The sequence below is a fragment of the Panthera pardus genome, unplaced genomic scaffold (assembly GCF_024362965.1).
Source record: "Panthera pardus isolate Hobbes unplaced genomic scaffold, ASM2436296v1 HiC_scaffold_8, whole genome shotgun sequence".
In the NCBI taxonomy this organism is placed as follows: Eukaryota; Metazoa; Chordata; class Mammalia; order Carnivora; family Felidae; genus Panthera; species Panthera pardus.
The window spans coordinates 94,048,970-94,062,761 of record NW_026527013.1 but is presented as its reverse complement, the minus strand read 5'-3'; the positions used below and the strand labels follow the sequence as shown (position 1 = coordinate 94,062,761).

Sequence of the window (13,792 nt, the reverse complement as noted above, 5' to 3'; positions counted from 1 at the left end):
TTTATTTTTTCTTCCCTTCCCCTACATTATTTATTCTGTTTCTCAAATTCCACATATGAGTGAAATTATGTATTTATCTTTCTCTGACTAACTTATTTCACTTAGCATAATACCCTCTAGTTCCATCCACGTTGTTGTAAATGGCAAGATTAACTCTTTTTCATCGCCACGTAGTATTCCTGTGTGTGTGTGTGTGTGTGTGTGTGTGTGTGTGTGTGTACACATACATACATACATACATACCACATCTTTATCCATTCATCAGGCAATGGACATTGGGCTCTTTCCATAATTTGGCTATTGTTGGTAGTGCTGCTATAAACACAGGGGTGCATGTGCCCCTCAAGTCAGCATTTTTTGTATCTTTGTCTCGTTTCTCATCTTAAAGGAAAAGCTTTCAGCTTTTCACCTTGAGTATGACGTTAGCTGTGGGTCTGTCATACATTGCTTTTATTACATTGAGGTAATTCCCTCTGTACCCACTTGTTTAAGAATTTTTATCTTAAATGGGTGTTGAATTTTGTCAAAGGCTTTTCCTGCAGCTGAGATGCATCATATGATTTTTATGCTTTGTTCTGTTAATGTGACAGATCTGTTTCCACAGGCAAGAACAAAAGTGGCAACAAATGAAATTACATCAAACTAAAAAGCTATTATACCATCAACAAATAAAAAGATAACCTACTAAATGGGAGAAGATATTTACAAATGATATATCCAATAAGGGATTAACATCCAAAATACATCTTTATAGAACTCATATAACCCAATATAAAAACCAAAGACAATTTGAATAAAATATGGGTTAATAAACCCATTAATAAACTGAATAAACATTTTTCCAAAGAAGACATAGAAACAGCCTACAGGTACATGAAAAGGGAAATGCAAATCAAAACCACAATGAGATAGCACTTCTCCCCTGTCAGAATGGCTATTATCCAAAAGACAAGAAATAACAAGTGTTGGTGAGAATGTGTAGAAAAGGGAACTCTTGTCCACTGCTGGTGGGAATGTTAATTTGTTGAAGCCATTGTGGAATACAGTTTAGAGATTACTCAGAAAATTAAAACTATAAATACCATATGATCCAGCAAGGCCACTTCCAGGTATTTATCCAAAGAAAACAAAAACACTAGTCTAAAAAGACATATGCACACCATATATATCAAAGCATTATTTACAATAGCCAAGAGACATAAACAACCTAAATCTCCTTCAGTAGATGAGTGGATAAAGAGGGTGTTTTATATATAGTGTAAGTATATAAATATCATGGAATATTATTCAGCCATACAAAAGAAGGAAATCTGGCTATCTGCAACAATATGAGTCAATCTAGAGGGTATTATGCTAAGTGGAATAAGTCAGACAGGGAAAGACAAACACCGTCTGTTTTCACTTATATGTGGGATCTAAAAAACAAAACAAAGGAACAAATGAAATAGAAACAGATTCACAGATACAAAAGACAAACAGATGGTTGCCAGAAAGGAAGCGGGTAGGGGGATGGACAAACTAGGTAAAGGGAATTAAGAGGTACAATCTTTTAATTATAAAATAAGACATGGGGATGTACAGCATAGGGAATATAGTCAATAATATTGTAGCAACTTTGTATGGTGACAGATGGTGACTAAAATTATTGTGGTGACCATTTCATTGTATATATACATATCAAATCACTATGTTATTCACCTAAAACTAATACAAAATTATATGTCAATTCTTCTTCATTTAAAGAAGGCTCTTCTCAAAAATTACCTTTGCTCAGACGCTCCTGTTGATTAGATCCCACTCACCATTTAGTTTGCTCCAATATTTTACATACCCTGGATTATAATTATTCTTTTTGTGATACTTTAACCTCAACAACTTGACCATCTTCTCCAATTGGCAAAGACTGTGTTTTCTATTTATTTTATAGCCCTAGAGCACCTTTACCTTCAAATCTCCAATTGAAGGGTCTAGCAAAGGTTTTTGGCTAATTCAGGGAAAGTAACAGTTTTACATAAATTAAGAGTGGTTTTCTCAATTCACAGGGCCACAAGAAGACACCTTTGGTATCCATTCCCAAGGCCCATCACAGGAAATAGTTGTGCTATCAGTACTGCCTGGAAATAACAGACATTCCAATATTAACAGGAATAAGGCTTTGTCTTCTCTATGACTGCATTTTTGTTCCTTGGTCTTGTTGATGAGAAAACTAAAGTGACAAAATTTACATAAGCAGGGACGTTTCAAGGTAGTAGTAGATAGAGAAAAAAGAAGAAATCATCACAAATACCCAAATAAACTTCTGTTCTTTTATTTTTTTCCAGTAAATTCAATAGAACCTGGAATTCAAACAAGGTTAGAGATGTATCCACAAATTTGGGTGTTCATTGGAATCAATTATTTTAGTTCACATGTCATTAACAGGGGTTTGAACATAAGCTGTCAGACTCAAAACTCAGTAAAAATGGTCAGAAATTAAAATAGTGTTGGAGGCTCCAAAAGTCACAGTTTGACCTATGATTTTAGCTTGGAGCTATGTAAAATCCAGACAACTGTCTACCAAACTCACAGCAGTGGATCTGAAAGAGCACAACTTAATTCAGTTAAGGTTGGCATTCATTTCAAGTGAATTCATTCAGGCTGAAAATTGTCCCTTTGAATCAACCATTTTCTGGTGATCGGTATTTTACTCAGTTCATGGTGTGATCTTGTCCACTTCTTCACCACACACTTTTCATGAAGACAGACATTAGGGTAAGAACTGGTTTAAAGGACTCCAAGCTAACCCACAGCAAATACTGTATTATGCATCAGGCAATAAAATAGGTCATGGTCTTTTGACACTCATGATAGAAACATCCATGACAGGTCCAATACAAAACTGGCAAATATAAATAGGCAAAAATCTTGATACTAAAACAACCTCTTATATTTGTTTACCCCCTCATCCACTACCCTGTGAGAGTCTGATGGGCTTCTCCTATTCCCTGTCTCCTCTCAAAATCTCCCAAGAATAATTAAAAAAAAAAAGCTATCATCAGTCATCTACAAGTTTTTGAACACTTAAACCAAAATATAACCTCTCCCAGAATTACTTAAACTTTAAGCATTATAGAATAAAAAGCTTCATTCCCTTTTAAAAGGAATTTCAGCTATGGAGGCATAGGTGGGCAAGGTATTCTGGTGGGCGGGGAGCTAGTGAGGTGAGTAGGAAGAATTTCTAATGCTACTGGCATCATAACCCTTGACAGCTGCCTTCATCTCTAACCTAACTTGCAATATCTACAAGTATGTTCACTCTCTTTGACTGTGGCCATCTTTTTCTCACATGTGTGCATGTCCATGTGTGTATGTGTGTGTGTGTGTGGGGGGGGGGTGTGGGTGTAAAGGTGGCAGTGTGGTTACATGAAGATATGGGATGGGTTACCTATATGTACATAAAGGGATATATGCATGAGTGTATTTTTACATACAGCTATGTTTTATTGGAACCAAGCTCTTGCCTAAAATCACCTTCAGAACATTAGCAAACATACAGGCAAGCCTGCTGCCCACATAAGTCACATAGCGACTTAGATTAAGTCGCTTAAACTCTCTGAATCTCAGTCTTCTCATCTGTAAAATGATACAGCTGGCGTAAATAGCTCTTAATACCTTCTAAAACTTGACTGTTCTATTATAAACTCTAGGCAGCAGTTTATAGCTGAAAATGATTTTAAATAGATCAACTAGGCCAGACACATAAATTCACTTCTTTGTGCTTCCTTTTATGTTCCATTTCCCTTAAGATTTTAGGTTTAGCAAGCAGGCAGCCAGGTTCACACCACGAACACTTCTCCTGATCTCTCCAGTCTCTGTGGGTCTCCCTTCACTCCAAAATCCTGGCATTGTTTCTCAGTGATGGCATCCTGGGCCTTTGGCTGACAAATTATTTGCAAGCAGCATGATGCAGCAGGTCACATGGTAGGATGTTTGGCAACCCTCGCTCTGTCTACTAAATGCCAGTCGCGTCCTTATGTCACTGACACAACCAAAAATGCCCACACAAAAGAACATCGTCATCTTTAGATTGTACTTCATAATCTGTCACTTAAATATATGCTGTTTTACATGCTTTCATATAAACCACTGTGTAACTTATTTTCATGTGTTCGGTTTATTCTGCTGGGATGGGAGGAGGTCTTTGTTTTGCTCTATTATGTGTTCATTATATTTCTGTGACCAGACTGTAAACACCTTGAACACAGAAATCATTATCTTCCTTTCCTTTAAATATTGGGCTCCCCAAAGCCCAAAAGATGGCATGAAATGGGTATTCTGTTAATATTTACTCAAAGATGGAATGTTTTCCTTACTATGAGCTGTCCCCTTTAACTAAACATAGGCCAGTTAAAAAATTAGTCCTACCTACATAACAATGAGGCACCTTCTGAGCCTAGATCTCTTCCAGTCAATGAAAAGGCTTTCACCAGTTGTTCCTACTCACCAGAATTCAATGTCTATTACTGTGATTTAATTTAAAAATGCTTATTTTTCTACTGACTTCTTTGGGGTCTGACCTAATTTCATTTAAATCCTGAATCCACTGGCTAACGGACACAGTTGAATGGACGATTCTTGAAGACACTACATTCCTTTATGTCACTTCAGTGACTATAGTTTTGTTATGACCCTTACTGGGCTTCAAGGCTTACCACCAAGAGGCTTGATAATTGTTTTGCTAGTTTTATCATGAAATATTCACGTGGTCTTCTCAGCACCTTAACCTTTAATATATATTACTAAAATAATTTGTTAGTTGCTTTCCCTTCTGTTATAATTATATTCCTGACTTAGATACACATGATACAGTCTGCTTACAGGTTTGCAAAGATAGATGCTTTTATTTACTAACTTCCAGGTTCTTGATTTCATCCAAACCATAATGATGGATTTAACATAAAGTTTAATGAACTGTGTGAACACACACAGTAAGGACAAAAATGTCCTCCTGATTGTTGGCTGTGGCCTATATAGATAGGTTTTTTGGAATGTAGCTACCTTTGGGAATCAGGATTTTATCTGGAATATTGTCTAATATTCTGCAGTGGACCAGCAGCACTGGCAATGCCTGGGATCTCAGCCCACCCCCCTTAAGTCCTACTGAGTCAGAACCTGTGTTTTAACAAAATCCCCAGGGGATTGGTGTGTATGTAAAAAGTTTGAGGTGCAGTGCTCTAAACCATAAAATGATAGATTCTGCTGGTATGGCCAAATAAGAGATTGAGATTGTGAGAGAGGTCAGGAGTTTTAGAAGCTAAATTTGTTTCAAACTCTCAGTACCACAAGTGATAATCATTTCAATATTCCTTGTGCAAGATTTTTACTCAAACTTCCCGCAAAAGATCGTGGCAATTTCAGCTAATCCTTTAATATAAATTTGAACTCTAAAATAAAATTGTCCAATAAGGTATACCCAACTTATTTATAAAATTTTTTAAAGTAATGGGATCAGGGGCACGTGGGTGGCTCAGTCATTTTAGCGTCTGACTTCGGCTCAGGTCATGATCTTACGGTTTGTGAGTTCGAGCCCTGCATCAGGCTCTGTGCTGACAGCTCAGAGTCTGGAGCCTGCTTCAGATTCTGTGTCTCATTCTCTCTCTGCCCCTCCTCCACTTGTGTTCTGCCTCTCTCTGTCTCTCAAAAATAAATAAATGTAAAAAAAATCTTTTTAAAGCAATGGGATCAGAGTAAGCAATAAGCATAGAATAAAGAATATACATGGGTCACAACAGCATACTTAACGTCACCTCCTGTGTAGAAATTTGTGAATTTACGTATTTCTAATACAGAAGCACTGTTTTGCCACTGGCTACCATATCTATGAAAAAACATTGCCACAAAATTATTCTAAGGAGATTTGAACCCAGAATATTACTTTGCTCTTTATTTACCAGAGTTTATTTGGTAGCTTTAAAAAACAGAAACAAAATTTTTAAAGGAACCTAACATTTGCAAAGAGTACCACATAGCCTAAAGGTCCTCCCCTGGGAGGAAAAAAAAGACCAGCCCTTTGCCTATATGAAATACTAAACACGTCCTACCTCAGATTGGATAAGGGACATGAACTCCTATTCACAAGCAGAAGGGCACAGCAATTCTGCAGAAGTTTGGGTGTCACTGTTTCCACTAAAAACATACTAAATATTCCAAAAGGGTCAAGAGGAGGAAAAAAAAAAAGGTATGTGAATTTTCTTTTTTTTTTTTTTTTTAATGTCTATTTATTTGAGAGGGAGCATGAACGGGGAAGGGAGAGAGAGAATCCCAAGCAGGCTCCACGATGTCAGCACAGAGACTGATACAGGATTTGATCTCATGAATGATGAGATCATGACCTGAGCTGAAATCAAGAGTCGGAAGCTTAACCAACTGAGCCACCCAGGCACGCTGGATATGTGAATTTTCTGACTGTCATGTGACATTCATAATTATAAGCTGGTTAAAATTCCATCATGGAAAAAAACATAGCATTCATATCATATGGCCAAATGAATACATTGGGAGGTGAAATATTAGAATTGATATCAATATTACCTAATATCTACCCTCTCCCATTTATAGCCAGAGGGCTCAGAAAGGGGGCACATGATATGAGAATCCCCATAACGCAGTAAGGGAGTGGCTTTGTTGAGATTCCGCAAAGCAAAAGCCTATTCCAACCTACAAAATTCCCACAGCTGCAGTGAGGAATTAGAATACCCATTCTCGACAAAACAGAAGAATCAAGCTACACAAAGTGGCTCACAACGCATGGCTAATTAGTGTCTTCATCAAGACACTATTCCCTTACAGCTCTTATTCTAGAAAAGAAATAGTCTGGTCTGCAAATAGGGACCTTTTTCCCCCTCTCTCATAGAATGTACAGGTTTAAATATAGCTTTTCTTCTTATTCTGGTTTGTCCTGGGTCCTAACCTCAGAAAGGGAAACCAGAATGTGTTTTCAAAGGACCCCACATCATGCAGAGTTATGAGATTACCTGGCAAGAAGGAGTAATATTACCTACAGCAATTTAAAAATATCTACCATGGCAGAAGTACTAATAATCAGAAAACAGATCAGGCTGAACTCAGATTCACAGTTGTCTGAAATGATTAACATGGTCCAGGATGCTTTCCACCTATATACATACGCTCACTGTTTGAGGGTTTTTTGGATTTGTTTGTTTGTTTCATATCATGAGGACCAGAGAAACTGTCATTTGTCTCATTGTGCACATGATAGTCTCAGGTATTTTCTGAATTCTGTTTTGTTTCTCTTCTGACTTTCATTGCACCATCCATAGCTTCTTTGTAAGCCAGGCTGGTTCTTCCTTTATATGTATACCTTTCAAATATCTGTAGCTCGCTATTCTGTCCCTCATGTAAGATAAAGCATCCAGAAGGCATAATAACATTAAAAATGGAAACTGAAAAAACACACTACTGGAGGTGCTGACTGATCCATTAGGGCCTGAATTTCTTTCCCCTGGTAACCATATGAACAGCGTTTAAAAATAAAGATTATAAATATTTTTAAATTCCTTCCCTGGAGGAAAAATAAAATTGTGTACTATCTTTTTACTCTAAAACAGATGGCTATATAAATAAGTACAACTTCTATCTCCTCACCTACGATACCCATCTTTTTAATAAAATTTAGATTATTAATGCTTTAATAATAATTTAGTGACTCATGTCAAGAGTGATGTTATAAAGTTTAAAAGTTTAATGTTTTTATTCTAATAAAATAAATTGCAATGCAAACCTGACCAAAGAATTCAGAAAAATATAGGGCATCACTCAATATAGGATTGACTTTTGAAGCGCCTCAGATTTTCAGAGAATCATATGTGGGTCACTAACCACACAGAGCTTATGAAGAGAAACACAGGGAACAATGAACCTTTGGGGAGAAAATGGAAGTATCTTTCAATGCAGCTTTAACAAGTGGTCCATCTATTGTAAAGAGTTAAAATTTCAGCAATAATAAATCTGACAGCAATCCATTAATAATAAAGTCCTAACTGATTTCATGACAACCGGTTCTGTAAATCTTTCCTATGACTGACAAAAGTCAATAGTGACTCCGAACAGAGAGAGTGAAGGTGAATAGAACAGACTAGTTGGATACACATATCCTGCTGCTTGGCTGCCACCTAAAAATAAGCACTAATGCTTCCAGAAACATGCCACTGTCCTCTTTGTATTCTAGCTAGACCTCATTTAGCTTAGGAGTAAGCCACAGGGGCAAACTTATCTCAGGCGGAAGAGGAAGTTTATGGAACATATACCTTTCTAAAAAACCTACCAGATGATCAATGGATAAATCTTCTTTTTATCCACTCAAACATAAGAACACTAAGAATTGCCAAATATGCTCAATAATCAAACGAACTGGAAAAGGATCTTGGGCAAGATAAATGCAAGTTGATTGAAAAGAGAGATGGCAATTAAGGATTTCTAGATGACAATGATAATGATGAGGGTTATTATTGAGCTCTTATTATATGATAGCTACTATGAAAGATGCTTTATAAGTAGTTCCTAAATCTCTACAACCAACCCATGAGGTATGATTACTATTCCAATTTTACAGATGAGTAAATTGAGGCACACAAGAATTAAGTAGCATGTCCAATACCATGAAGAGAGTAAGCACTGGAAATGAGATTTATTCCAAGACTCTGACTACAAAGCCCAACCTCTTGACCACTGGGTTGTCTTCCTTACATGTTCCCTGGGATTTGCATTTTGAGAGAAATAAGTAAAGAACAGACCTTGTCTGTAACACTTTTCTCTTTCTCCCTTTTCCTGGTGCAAAAGAATGTACTTTTAAAGCTGAGTAGAATAGGTGCTCTGTGGTTTAAGGCTTTCTGACCCATTCTCCCCTCATCTCTCACTATTTCTACCACCACCACCCAAACTTAACATGCCTTTAACTACACTGATTCTGAATCAGCCTCACATCAAAAGTCAAGGCTGAACAGCAAGGTAGTTAGGGGGCGAAAGCATTAAGATCATTAAAAAGGACAGGCTGATGGGAAAGATGGAATAACTTAGGCATTAGACATTGCCATATTGAATCTTCCTCTCCCATATACGTTTGTGTTTCCTGAATAGTATGTTAAAGGCATGGACATAAACCGCTGATCTAATTTATGAATCATCAAATCAGTTGATGGCAGATAAATGGATAGCTCTGGGAGCCTTAACTTGTTTTCTAAAAAGGATTCTTTATCAAACAAACAAACAAACAAAAACAACCCATCTGGATTTAAGATAAGCAGTATCAGGGAGAAATCTGAGAAAGAGAATGCTACATTGATAAAACCAGGTTTACCCTATCCAATGGAAAACTGCTGAATATGGCAAAAAGTTTACACTCTCTCCTATCCCTCTCTGCCCAACTCAGAAGACACATGTTTTTAGATGGAGTGTCCACTGAAAGAAGGCTTGCAGTATGTATCAGGAAACTGAGTAAAGTCTCACTTTCCCATTGGTTGAATGAATGGTGATGAGCCAATTAGACAACACACTTGCTGAAGAACCTTCCAATTCTAAGAGTCTTCCAATTCTATAAGAGGACCTCAACATGATCAGATAGAATAAGGGAAATGAAGCAGAGTGGGTGAAATCTGAATGTCAATAATGGCAAAAGCCACAGTCCAGCCTTCCATTGAATATTATCAGCTGTCTGTTGTTCTCTATCACCAAAGAACTGACATGAAAATCTAAGTAGCCCAATTACCATGCTCAATTACCAGGCCAAGTAAAGAATCCAAATGTAATACCCTCAGTATTACATAGATCATACCTTCAGTGCATTTCTGTTCTTCATTCCTTGCTCCTCCCCATAGGCTTTTAGTTTTAGTATACCTAAAGTACCTACTATGGTGCCCAAATGGAAACTTGCTGTAGTGAAATCATATCAGGGGTAGGGAATTCTGGTGTTTCCCATGTAAAAAAGCATATATTAAAAAGTAATGAAATTCTGGCACAGGCTACAACACAGACAAACCCTGAAAGTATGCTAAGTGAAATCAACCAAACATAAAAGGATAAGTACTATACGATTCAACTTGATGAGGTATGTAGAATAGGCAAATTCATAGACACAGAAAATAGGCTAGAGAATACCAGGGATGGAAGGAGAGAAAATAGGGAGGTACTATTTAATGGGTACAGAGTTTTTCTGTATGGGATGATAGAAAAAGTTCTGGAAATGGATAGCAGTGATGGTAGGAAAACATTGTGAAAGTACTTATTGCCAATGAATTGTACACTTGAAAATGGTTAAAAAGATAAGTTTTGTGTTATGCGCATTTTATACCATAATCAAAAATGAAAAAAAAAACCTGCTCTAAAATTTCTCCTTGAAATATTTTTAAAAAGAGTACATGGTAAGTTCCATGAGGACAGGCACTAGATATTTTTTATTCACATGACAGAGTAGCTATACTGTCACACAGTAGACTCTCCATAAATGTTTGTTTAATAAATAAGTGATGAAAAGAAAATAGAAGGAGTCTCCTAAGGAGAAAATATAATATTTAAAAAGCATCAAATTTACTTATTCATGAGAAAGAATAAAAAGCATATTCCAGAGAAAAATACTAATGCCACTCTATCTAATCTCCCTCAGGGAAGGGAGAGTATCACTTCATTGGTACTTCCTCACAGCAGGTCTTACAATGTTTTATACATAGTAGATGGCTAATAAATGTTTGCAGAATGAAGAATTAAAAAGTACATGATTGTAAAATCAATGTTATTTAACAGCCCTCCCTTCCCCTTTTTAAAAATTACTTACTTTTTACAAATACAATTTCTTCTGTAATAGGGTGAAAAAACAAACCTCATGGCTTATACAAAGTAAAGGTAAAAATATAAACAGCTAGAACATATCACTCTCAGAAAAACAACAATAACAACAAACACAGAGCACATCATCTGAACAGAAGAAAAGTTTTTTTTAGGAAAAGAACAACTGAAGTATGGAAAAGAACAGCTTATAGTCCATATTGACTTTTTAGAAAGTAATAAATAGTTAAAATACAAGAAAACTTAAATTATCTTTGGAAGAAATCCAAACATTCACTTCCAGAAAGCAACGCCCCACCTTTACAATCAATAGTTGAGTAAACGTAGAAGGATATTTAAGGCTCCTAGTTGCCCGCCCCCTACCAAAAAAAAAAAAAAAAAAAATTCTCTCACTTGTCTATCAAGTAATCAGGTGTTCTTTCTTAAAAATACTAATGTCACAAAATTATATACAACTGGCTTATGGCCAGCATGCTACAGCAAGTTACTGATGATTTTCTCAACTGATATTCACTATTTACATCATTTACATTTTACATGATTTGCTGAGTTAAAGTATACATAAGTGGAATATTTTTAAAGCAAAAAAAATCAAATGCTGACCCCCTTAGCATTCAGCATCTATATAGGATATGGATCCTAATAAATTCACCAGAACCCTGTAAGGTAGTAGTCTCACATTGAACAATATTATAAAAACATGTTCTTCAACTTCAACTGTCCCCCACCCCCAATACTGTGTGCCAATTAACAAAGGAAATAGAAATTCAACCCCTGTAGATATCAAGGTTTACATTTCTGTCTCTCAAGTGTTATCTTCATCATAAGCAGGTAAGCATCATTTTGGAGTCGCCTGCCTGCTGTCCTAGTCCTTCATGCATGCAGGGGTTCTGCATTAGCATCCAAAATGCCAGCGGTCTACTATTAAAGCCAGCACTTCAAGCAGAACTGTATGAAGGATTATCGCTTCCGTACATGAAAGCATAACCACTACAGGTGTAATGATGCAAAATACCAGCACACTGACCTCTGCCAGGCAGCACAGACTTAAAGCAGGTACATTTCTGTGCTCCAGAAGGGAAGGGGGTGGAATGAGCAAGGAGGAAACCCCCTATCCCTAATATATTAGAGATGCTTATTCCACTCAGATCCTATCCAACAAATTCATGGACATCAGTTTACCCAAATGAAAGAAGTGGTCTCCCGTCCTTCACTGGCTTGAATCAGAGGGCATTCAGCCAAGCAAAGCCAGGCAAAACAATCTGTAAGATCTCTTTAAGCTGTAATAAATAAGACGAGTTTCAGAAGAAATAACACTCAGCTATGGCAAAGAAGCACAGACGCTAAACCTTTCCCTCATCTTATCACTGCTACCGGTGTTTACAAACTACAAGCAGTAGCCTTGGGAGCCTCAAGAGACTCTCCATGAGTAACCTCCTGTCAGATCCCTAATTTAAATACCCCCTTGATCAATCTGTGATGTTTCTGGCGGTTAAATAGAAGGGGGTGAGTAAAATGACATGCATAAAATGAATCCTTTTCAAGTTGTAAATGAGTGAGTCAGGATTCAGACTCGCCGAGATGCTCCAAATTAAAACCCCTGCTCTAATTTTAAGCATGCTCCGTCTTACCGTTCTGCTGTTGTCTCTCTCAGGCTGGATTCACCTGGAACTCTTTAACATGTCTCTAGCAATGTGTTTGCACCAGGCCAGGCTCACACAGCAACTGAATTCACATCTTTCTGCACTAGCAAGCTGAAATGGTACGGCCGTACTACAACCAAGAAAGGGGGAAGCAAAAGCAAAAAAAAAAAAAAAAAAAAAAAAAGAAAAAAGAAAAGAAAAAAACCACACACACACACACACACACAAAACAGAAATCACCTAAGAGAAGCTAATCTCAGTGGAATAAGACCAAAAATAGTTAAGAAGTATACAAAGGACATGCTAACATTTCAGTATCAATAGCTTTAACAGTTCATTTTTCCCAAAAAACCTAGTTGTGTTTTTTTTTTCTCCAAACACGATGGACTTGCCTGTGGAGTTCCCAGGAAGGCAGAGTAACCAGGCTCTGCAGCAGCATTGCAGCCAAAGTAACCGTGCATATGCTGTCCAGGCAATTCACAACACACTGTCTCTTCAGAAAGATATTGATTTGCAATGCAGGGATGCTTCAAACAAATACAGAATGGGAGCCAAACAGCTAATGGTGATTGCATAGGAGGAAAAACATTTAATCAAGGGGATGTACCTCATCATACTCAATTCAATTTTTTAAAAGCATTGGAGGAAGCCAGTAAGTATCCTGAGTGACAATCCTATTAAACAATAATCTGAGGTCCTATAGAAGGCCAATGAAGGCTACCATCATTCGTACTGAAAAAGCCACTAAAATAGTTTAATGTGTCTATGTGTATATATTTTTCATATGCAAATGGAGCATAATGAAAAATCTAAAATAACCATGCACCAAATAAATGAGGTTAAAAATGCACAGGTGTAGCACTTACAAACCCAAAGTGATAAAATACATAGTTATGTGCCTACAGAATTCTTGGTTAGAAGGGTTAGAGCTTATACCACTCTCAAAAGTAAAATGCCAACACAAACCAGATCTCACAATCCTTAGGTTAATTGTGTCAAGTCATACCACACAGTGCTGGGTGCTGGGTGGCAAGGAAGAATGCCAGAATGCTACTCTTATAGCGACCCCTACAGGATTGAGGTTGATCTACAATCCGTCTTTGTTGAAAGAACTTCTAGCCTCAGAAAATAGAATTACAAAAGGGTATAAATTAGGTAAGACACAAAGATACAACTGAGATACACTTTAGGCAAGAAATTTTAAAAGTCAAGTGTGAAATCTGACCTCACAGATATTTACTTAATTAAGAGATTAAAGTACAGAGGAGGAAACTGCTGTGTCAATGGTGAGTAGGCCATATTCTCACAGCCCA

The 13,792-nt window shown here is 37.0% G+C and overlaps 1 protein-coding gene across 7 annotated transcripts in view; it reads right to left on the bottom strand.

Moving 5' to 3' along the window:
• CDK14 (cyclin dependent kinase 14) overlaps positions 1 to 13,792 on the bottom strand; it is a 621,048-nt gene that overhangs the window by 470,824 nt on the left and 136,432 nt on the right. Inside the window, exons 1-2 of one of the 7 annotated variants that reach the window (XM_019443277.2) lie at positions 12,468 to 12,589; positions 12,019 to 12,116 (exon numbers count right to left, since the gene is read on the bottom strand). The exons of 5 other annotated variants lie outside the window; for them this stretch is intronic. The gene's annotated coding sequence lies outside the window, so the exon portion shown is untranslated. Of the gene's footprint in view, positions 1 to 12,018; positions 12,117 to 12,467; positions 12,601 to 13,792 lie in introns of those variants that run through there. One more of the 7 variants, XM_019443274.2, reaches the window with a different exon arrangement.